The sequence below is a fragment of the Lactuca virosa genome, chromosome 2 (assembly GCF_052849685.1).
Source record: "Lactuca virosa cultivar CGN04683 chromosome 2, Lactuca_virosa_CGN04683_v6, whole genome shotgun sequence".
NCBI classification, from domain to species: Eukaryota; Viridiplantae; Streptophyta; class Magnoliopsida; order Asterales; family Asteraceae; genus Lactuca; species Lactuca virosa.
The window spans coordinates 273,955,885-273,966,008 of record NC_136427.1 but is presented as its reverse complement, the minus strand read 5'-3'; the positions used below and the strand labels follow the sequence as shown (position 1 = coordinate 273,966,008).

The following is a 10,124-nucleotide window of genomic DNA, read 5'->3' as shown; positions in this document are numbered from 1 at the left end:
AAACATACATGAATGGACTCTTAATTTGGATGTTTTATTAGATATTTAAATTATTTATTTTTTTACCATTATCTTTCAAGTTTTTAAAACACAAATAACAGTGAAGGATAAGACGTTCTATAAGATTAAAGATACAAAACTACAACCTATTTTTTTTCCCTCATCACACTATAATTGATCCGTGCACATACATTTTGTTCGTTAATTAAGAAATAGATCATACATTGAAAGTATAACAACTTTTTAGAAAAACGTATAATAAAAATATTAAGAAGTGACTGTACAGTTTAAAGGGGGAGGGGATGAATAATTAAAAACTAAATTTTTTCACTTTGTTGTGGAATCGCATATATGAACAACATTGTGCCATTTAAAATCACATGGGGTAATGGTTGTTAAAAAGGCAAAGGGCACACATAAAAACATTGTTTTATGAGATTTTTTATAATTAATCAAATACAAAAAATACATCTAAATAAATATCAAAAGAGTGACTAAATGGTTCTCTAATGCGAAGATCAAAATCCTACTTCAGGCATCACAATACCAGGAAGCAATCATGGTCTACCGATAACATGAACAATCACAGTGGGGCGACACTTCTGGCTTCTCTTCTTCTTTGATAATTTCCATTTGAAATCTTATTAGGCATGGAATGTTAGTGTTGTGAATCGGTAGATAATATAATTCAATAGATTTCAAAAGGTTATGGAACCAATTACCATTAAAATGAGGTTTTGCATAATAAGAGAAACATTCAATCTAATCCCTCCTTTTGACCAAATTGACTAAACAAATATAGGAAATCCAATTGGCTATACAAAAAATTATAAAAATAATTGCATACCTCTTCAAAAGCATCTTCTAAAATCCGCCCTTCTTCATAATTAGATCTTCAAAAAAGAAAAAAAAATCGACAAAACCCTTCAATAGTGTACAACATATTCACAAACACCTGGTTTGCATATATTTTCGACCCGTTTAAGTTAAAACATACGAAAGATCTACCTTGTTGTAGAGAGATGATATATAGAAATCCACAAGCAACTCCTCTTATTCTTTCAATCAGACAGGCTGCATCTGTGATACATAACTTGAAAAATAGGAATAGTCTAGAATCAAAACCAAATAGACGACTTTTCACTACATTGGAATACATGACTTTAAAATAAACAAACAAAAAGTGAGAAATGCAAAGCTTATGCACAAAAAAATTAGAAAATAGAACAAACCTATAAATAGAAACCAAGTATTTAGCTCTTCCTTTTACACCAGACCTCACTAATCCATTCTGTGGAAAAAAAAGGTTTAAGCAACTAACAAGAATATGGAATCCATGTATTTGGCTCTTCCTTACACCAATACCCAGATTACTAAAGTCCAAACATGCATACAAGGTATATCTAGAATCAATGATATCTAAATAAGGATTTTGACCATTAAAAAGTCAAATATATGTGAGTCCTTGTTAGTGAAAGAAGACCCACATTTTTCCCTGAAATGAAAATGCATATCAATTAAGAAATAACAATACATGGGAGTTTGTTGGGGAAAAAATCAATGCTATTAAATTCTTACACGAAGTTCAAAATCTTGAGAGATTTGTTTAGGTTCCTGAAAGTGCTTTCAACAAAGCGGTTTATCCACATCCTGGAGGACCAAGAAGCATAATCATCCTAAAAAATAAAGAACACAAAGCACCAAATGGATAAATTATTAAATATTCTATGTACCTTACACAAAACTAAGTCATATGTGAAAGAAGATTAAAGTGAAGGGGTGAAATTCACAAACCTGAACATGCCTTCGAATAATAGAAAAGGAAACTCCATTCCTTGCATGTTTAAACAATGAAGAATGAAGATTAAGGGAGATGGTGCTATGAAAATTCACAGAACGTCATTCTTTCCGATATCCAGATACGCATATGGCATTTTGAGGGCGAGTGAAGGTTGTGGAGGATCTAAAAGGGATTTACTCTGTAGTAAAATCTTATTGCTCCAACAAAAATAATAAGAACAAAAAAACCAATTAATGATAAGCACATATTGGGCATAGCGTGCACTTGACAACCAATTTACTTTTCAAGACAAACTCAAGAATAGAAACTGTAATTGCATCTTTATTAGATGGGTCATAATCCAAAAGAATTACAATCATTTTAGTAAACCTGTCAAAACTCAAAAAACTTACAATCAGCAAGTAGAGCTATCTATTTAAGATCACACATATACATATACATACATACCCAATTTGACATCCAATTAGTTCCTCTAATAATCTTTTTGATTCATTTGACCTGCATAAGCAATCAAAACCTAGTTAAGAGCAAAAAACCCAAACTGTTGATCTATGATCTAAAAGAAAAAATGTGTGAGAGAGCGAGAGAGCGAGAGAGTAGAGAAGAGGAGCGTGGCTCTGGTGGTGAGGGAAGAACGACTGGGATCAAGACTCCTTTGAGCAAGGAAGTGATGGGAATACCAAATTCAAAAAACAGTTATACACATTGATAAGGACTAATCAAAACAAAAAAAGCATATATTGCGATTTACCTTAGTGTGATTAGCATAGAAGAAAAGGGGCTTTATAGAGTCGGTGGAATGAGTCATGCAAACGATGTCAGAGTCTGAGCAGCGTGGTCGTCGGCGCTTACCCACCGGATGGTGGCATATGTGGGGACAGCGACGATTGTGTTGTTCGTGAAGATGAGTGGTGACAGGGTTGGATAGTAAGTTTGGGTAGAGAGAGAGGCAGAGATGGATCACGGTGGGGGTTCGTCGGCGGAAAATTGGTGCGAAGGAAAAAAGATGGTGGAGACAACGGGTGTTGCGAGTCTGGAGAGTGGATGATGCTACACTGTTGGGACGATATTGGTGAGGGACACAAGAGAAAAAGCTGGAGAGAAGGTACTTACGGGGGTGGGGGTAGGCGGTGGAGCAATACCCGGATGTGGGTTGTTTATGGCGAGCGGGAACAACGAATCGAGATATATTTGCATAGATCTTAGGATTTAACATAGACTCGGTCATGGATGATTAAAAGGGCCGAGTCAAAAGTTAGAGAAGGTACTTATGCCTTAAGTAACTGTAATTAGTGTTAAGGATTTTGTATAAAATCAAATTTAATATTATTTTATTTATAACTGTTTGTACTTTAAGCATAGAGACTTGAACGTCTTAAAAAATATTATTATTATATTAAATCTATTTATAGAAATAGTAAGATTTCTTTTATAAGATAGTAAATATATATATATATATATATATATATATATATATATATATAGAGAGAGAGAGAGACAGAGAGATATGTTCATATGTGGATGAGTAAATATTGTGTGGATGTAGGGTTGAATGTGGACCAATCAATTCAAAAACTTGAATAAGGGTAGATTAGTAATTTTTTTGCATTACTAATTTTAATTAATTATTCTAGATATTATTCTCGATCATATCCCTTTCTTTAAGGTCTGTCAAATGAAATTCATTATCATTTTCACTTATATATATATATATATTAACATACACGTGTTCTTTAAATCATCATATCGTTCCAGAGAATCTTATAATCTTTCAATTCACAACATACCTTCTATCAGATCATATAAAATAATAAAACCATTTTGAGAGAGTATTTCTTACAAAACTCATACCGTTCTACCAGAACTATTTCGGCAAACACAACAAAATTCCAAGCAAAAAAAATCTTTGAATCTTAAAACATAAACAAACAGTTAGTGTTACAAAATGATAACAAATTCTTTGTCATACGGAAAGCAATATCACGAGAATTGCTACACTAATAACACAAGTACACAAAATTAACCATATATACTGATTCCACCAATTACTCAGTAACGAAAACACTATAATCATTCAATTAACAAGTTTCATGCTATTATAACCCTGGAAAAACTACATTATGAAATAACGATTCTACAAGAATACAATATATAATAGCTTCAAAACCACTTGAATATGTTGTAACATGCAAAACCCACTTGAATTTTAAGCAAGAATTGCGAAAAATGTATACAACTTGCAAAACCCAGTTCAAATTTGTCACACCCCCAAACCAAGGATGGCGGAAACGTCCGGGGGTGGAGGACTTCATGTATAGTATCATAACAACAATTTCAATAGTGATCAAAGTAAACACAACCAACATAAATATAATTGAAAAAGTTACATCATAGTATATGTTTACATGTTTCCAAATCAATTACATTATGTTGACAAAAATGAAATGTTTGACGCCTTAACGTCCCATCCTCAAAAGCGCTTGTTTACCTGTTTATTTATTCCCTGAGAATACAAGTAGTTTGAAAGAGTGTCAACAATTAAGTTGGTGAGTTCATAAGAGTTTTGTTTGAGGAAAAAGCCGTTTTCCTTGTAAAAACGATAGAGTATGATTCCAGAAAATCCAATATTTTTCTTATAAAAGTTATGTAGTCTTAAAAGTCACGAACGAAATGTACAAGTATTTTTCCCTACTTAAAGTAATTCATGCAAGTTTAAAATCGACATAAGCTCGTTTAATTTAGAAGTAAAACCCGTAAATCTTATGTTTTGTTAATACCCCATGTGAGTTATTATAACCATACTAAGACTCAGAAGGCCTCATAATACGACGTTCTTCAGGCGTCGCAAGTTATATGACACTTGTCACCTCAGACCTGCCGGTCTAGCTGTTGCATGCAGCTCAGGTGCGGGTTTGTCAGACCCAATATAGATCTATACACAACTATCATGCTCTCCCTACAAGAGACTCTGGTTACAATTTACAGGACTTTTGACTTTGTTACTATGAAGGTAACACCAAGCGAATGTCTCACAAATTTATTCATTAACAGATTCACGTGAACTGAACTGAAAACCCCTTGGTATTGAGTTTGACTGGTTAATGAAACATAAACTATACCTATTATAGATTCACATAATTGTTTGTAATGCGTATGAAACATAAACTATACTTACCATAGTTTATCATAAGTGTTTGTAATGTAAAAAAACCTTTTTCTGTGATGTAGATTTATAGCAAAAACATAACTAGGTTTATTATGCCTCATTTTGTAGTAATAAGGATTCTTACAACTTAATGTCTATTTTTCTGTTATATAATTTTATCATAACAGAAAACACATGCTGTAACAACGTGAATTTCCAAAACAATTTTTCATTTTCAATCTTAATAAATTTCATAAGAACAATTTCAAAACCCATTGTATCACATATTATCTCAATAAACCATCCCAGAATCTCAAGTACGGAAATCTTCATTAGTGTGTACAAATCATGCCGGCGCCTTCCCGCGATCCTCGCTAGTACCTGAAATACATATCACATAACACGGTAAGCATAAATGCTTAGTGAGTTCTCCAAAATACCACATACAACACATACGTCACTCAAGGCCATAGCTCTATGGGACCTTCCGGTCCATGTGTCTCAGGGGACTTCCGTCCCAATCCTGGTAGACCTTCCGGCTCTACCCGTAATGACCTTCCGGTCCTTATCATCTTGACCTTCCGGTCCATACACTGTTGACCTTCCGGTCCATTATCATAATGACCTTCCGGTCCATACCATACTACTCATAACATACATAGCACATACATATCATGTAACAGCATACATCGCATTCTACTCATAGCACATACGACCTTCCGGTCACACATAATTACCACTCTAGGTAAAGTATAGTGAGAAGACTCACCTCGCATGATGTCGGATACCCTCTCGTGCTTGATAACCCGACCTAGCCTCCTCCTATCAAAATGATAACATCTCAAATCAAAATCCTCTCAGGTTCTCATCCCGAGTAATGGGTAGAAGACCATTCTTCCCCTCTCTGACCTCTCTTGAATCAGCTTGACCAAAACCCCAAGGTCATCTGAAGTCAACTCTAGTCAACGGTCAAACTTTGACCAGACTCGTCGAGTGCACATGGGTGACTCGGCGAGTCCAAGCGTGTCCTCTGAATCCTCCTATGGCCTCTCTCGGCTCGTCGAGTTAATCCTTCACTCAACGGGTTACCACGGGTCGCGAATCGCGGGGCAACCCGACTCGACTCGTCGAGTCCCCATATGGGCTCGGCGAGTTCCCTCCATGGCAACACTCAAATGACCTTCTGAGGTCGGATCTGTTTCTCCAACTTATAGATCTGACCTTCTTACACCCAATAATCACATAAAGGTTCAATCTTTAAGCTCATGCAACACTCTTATGCCCTTATATGAAGAAATAGCTCCTAAAATGGCAACCTAGATCCATAACCCCAAAGAGACTGCATAAAGCTGGAAGATTGGGACTCTCTGGACCTCTTAAGGTCCAGCTCTAAAGCTTATTCCACATTGGGACCTCATATACTCCATATTCTCTATAAGAAAAGGGGTCAAGAAACCCTAGACTCATGCCATCAACATCATACAGAAGGAAAGGTCCGATTTATTACCTCTAAGTGAAGCTCCTTGCTTCAAAATCTCAGGATGTCAACCTCCTCTGGTCCCTCATGCTAGAACCCTCATTCTCCTTTGCAATGTCACACCAAAAAGGCTCAAGATGGCTCTTATTCACTCTCTAAGCTCTCTGGTTCGAAAGGAGTCTCTCAAGGGTGTAGGTAGCCGCCACTACAGGCCATAAGGACCTTTAAATAGGTCCCAAACCCGGACAATTAGGGTTTTCCTTAACAGCGCTTACTCGGCGAGTCCGATACCCGACTCATCGAGTCCCTTCATTAAACTGGTCAACGAGTCACGATTCTACTCGACGAGTCGAGGCGTCAACTCGTCGAGTCACTCCTCATAACTCAAGAAGAAATACTCAAATTGTCATGCCTGGAAATCCGGATGTTACAATTCTCCCCCACTTGAAATAGATTTCGCCCTCGAAATCGCTCCTCAAACCACATAGATAGAAACCAAACACTCGAAAAGCACCACTGAGAGGTTCTCACACCAAAACGATATCTTCCTCCATGAATACCTGGATCCGACCAGGAACTCCAAATTTGGAACAAGACCAGCCCCTCTGTCACTAAAATCCCTTTTCTGACCTCCCCAGAATCGGGAAACTCTAGTGGCCTGGCCCGCCGCCAGACCGCCCACTCACGCTATCACCATGATATTTGCTCCTCGAACATCAAACCCTGATAACTCACTGCTCCGCTGATTTTCTCAAGACAAAATCCGACAAACGGCTACCGATCACTCGTACCAATGTACCAAAACAGTCTGAATCATGCCCCAAGGAACGAAAGGGTGCACATCCCACCAGGGCTCATCCACTGAACTGCTACCAGAATCCATCCGAATAATAAACTTTCAACATCCTTCTCTCTGACACAAGAGAATCATGCTCGCTCAGAAGTCCTCAGACATCTAAAATCATAAGCCTCAGCTGCATCCCTCGTATCCCTTTTTAACACTGAGTACCAAGTCTGATCTCGACCCAACAGTTGAACCTCCAGGGTCATCCGTTGTATTATCCCAACCGTCTCCATGGTTTCCTTCTTACTATAAGCACATCGGCCCAATGTGACACACAAGTAACGAAGTTCGTTTAACCCTAAGTGAATGTTGCCTTCCCAACTGGAGATCGACTCAACCCCGACCTCTATCATCTGTTACTCATCGTTCCATGCAACTTGCGGTACCTCCCGTACCCGAGTACTGACCCACACAGGTCTAAGACATCAGATAACAAACGATACTCCTCAACATGGAATCCACCTCAGAATCTAGAATCTCATCTCGCCTATCCAACGCACCACCAGAGCCAAACTCAACTCAAGAGTTTGGTCCGACCCAGAGTGGGAACCACTCGTCCCAACGAAGCACTCAACTCAAAACTCATTTCCCGCAACCCATGCGTACCTCACTTATCTCATTCTTTCGGATTGTGGTGACCACACCTTACTCATAACATAATGACTCCCTATCTTTGAGGAGACCCCGGACTCACCCCTTGTCCACCCACCAGGTTCCCAAAAACTCATAAATTAGGGCCACCCCCATGCCTAAAACTCTTCTGCGCCATGCTCTGATCAAAGAGTACTTGATCATGACAACTGCTCGCTGACTAGTGCGTACTACGTCTTCCCGTAGCATCACATCAACCTCTCACTGACTGGTGAGTACTACAGCTTCCCGCGGTATCACCACAACCTCTCACTGACTGGTGAGTACTACGGCTTCCCGTAGCATCACAACAACCTCTGACTAGTGAGTACTACGGCTTCCTGTAGCATCAGAACAACCTCTGACTAGTGAGTACTACGGCTTCCCGTAGCATCACAACAACCTCTGACTAGTGAGTACTACGGCTTCCCGTAGCATCACAACAACCTCTGACTAGTGAGTACTACGGCTTCCCGTAGCATCACAACAACCTCTGACTGACTCACAATCCGCGGATCAATCATAGATAGGTGCATGCACTTACCCAAATTATGCATCACTATATCTGGCGGCAATCGTCATAACAAAACACCCTTCCCTGCTACGATCCATATTCTTGGACAATCTCACTTGCTGTCATTAACCGAAAGGGCTCCCACTGGAATCATCGATGCTTGACCCACCACTTGCCGTCTCCACTCAAGACTCAAAATTATCCGAAATCCAATGCATTAAATTCGGATAACTCGATACACCACATAGGACCTCACGACGTCTCGTCTCATCCATTGATCTTCCTGTTCCACAACCTGAAATTGGTTGTCTAATCAACTTCTGCCCTTTCCAAGCTGAATAACAGCCCCATCACTGAACCAGAATTTCTCAACCGCCGAACTCACCCTACGAGCCAACCATCTCGAATTTACCATTATGACCTTGAAGAATTCCCGTTCACCCCAAGGTCTCCGATCAACGGCCACTTGCCGTGGAGGCACTCATCCTTTTCAAACATAACACATGCATTATCTCGTTCTGCACCTCGTCTCAATCACCAACAACCTTGGGCTCAATGAATTCGCACCGCCGGTCTTTATATCAAGATCTCTAACCATTCTCGATTGAATCTCTAATCTCCTCAAAAAAAATACCCAGTTCTCCCCCACTTAGGGTTCGAACCATCCCCAATCGGCGCACCAGCAATCTATCACACCGACTGTTTCCACCAATAATCATCTCACCTACTCTTGGAAGGTGCTACGCAACGCTCGATGATCTCCCGACAGAGATCGAGCAACTCCAAATGCCCTGAAACTCAGATGAAATCCTCAGAACTTCCCACCATGACTGCCTCTAGTCATTCATAATCTCACACCATTCCATCAATGGACCTCCCAACTGTCCAGTATTAACCCTAACTCTTAGTCCGGAAGTAATGATCTACCGTACTCCTCATCATCGACTCCTCAACCAATGTTCCATCATGTCACTTATCATAAGAGCAGAAACTATATTTCCACTCTTAATACCCATCAAAGACAATAAGGGCCACCGCCCTGATATACTCCTCTTGATCGTCCGACGCTGCAGCTAACACATGCCCTACTATACTCAATTAGGGTGTATCCTGGTCCTTGACCATCTCAGTCCCCACTGACGACCTGTTCAAGCTATATCTTTACCTCGCGGCAGACCTACTGCCATATACTCTGGTTGGAGATCACCATCTGTGCAATCCCACAGGGCTCACCCCCAAACTCAAAAATCGAAATCTCAACACCTCTTACGTCTCCCACAGGAAACGGAAATAGCACCACTCGGGTCACAGAAAGTGACCTCTCCACTATCGGCCGGTCGCCCAGCCCAGACCGTATTCTCCCATAACGCACCATCCCTACTCATCCCTGAGTCTTGCGACTCCAACTGGCATATCACCCACAATCCCTCGGAGCTCACTCGATTTCCCTTTTTAAGGGATGCTCCACTAAAACTTGTTCATCAAGGCCTTCTGGCCCCATACTCATTCACCTCTGATCTCAGTCTAGACAATCCCCACAGAATAACCGGTAAAAGCCAGAAACACTAACCGCCACATGTCATGGTACTCAAACCGCGTGGCCACCTCTCGATCTGCTATGAATCATGGTACCTGCACCATGTTATCTCCTCTTAATCTTCTACGAATCATGGTACTCGAACCATGTTCCCTCTTTTCATTCCACCTCACATC

The 10,124-nt window shown here is 39.8% G+C and overlaps 1 long non-coding RNA gene across 7 annotated transcripts; it reads right to left on the bottom strand.

Annotated features, from left to right (window-relative positions):
• Nucleotides 1–350: 350 nt before the first annotated feature.
• LOC145161114 (uncharacterized) lies at nt 351–2,988 on the bottom strand. 7 transcript variants are annotated; one of them, XR_013738362.1, is made up of 6 exons: nt 2,553–2,988; nt 1,795–2,454; nt 1,579–1,676; nt 1,009–1,495; nt 848–893; nt 351–640 (listed from the first exon to the last, which is right to left on the bottom strand). It is a non-coding gene; the product is annotated as an uncharacterized LOC145161114 (long non-coding RNA). The 7 variants fall into 7 exon arrangements; XR_013738357.1 differs by having other exon boundaries at nt 351–893; nt 1,009–1,093; nt 1,233–1,495; XR_013738361.1 differs by having other exon boundaries at nt 351–893; nt 1,009–1,093; nt 1,233–1,291.
• Between the last annotated feature and the right edge of the window lie 7,136 nt (nt 2,989–10,124).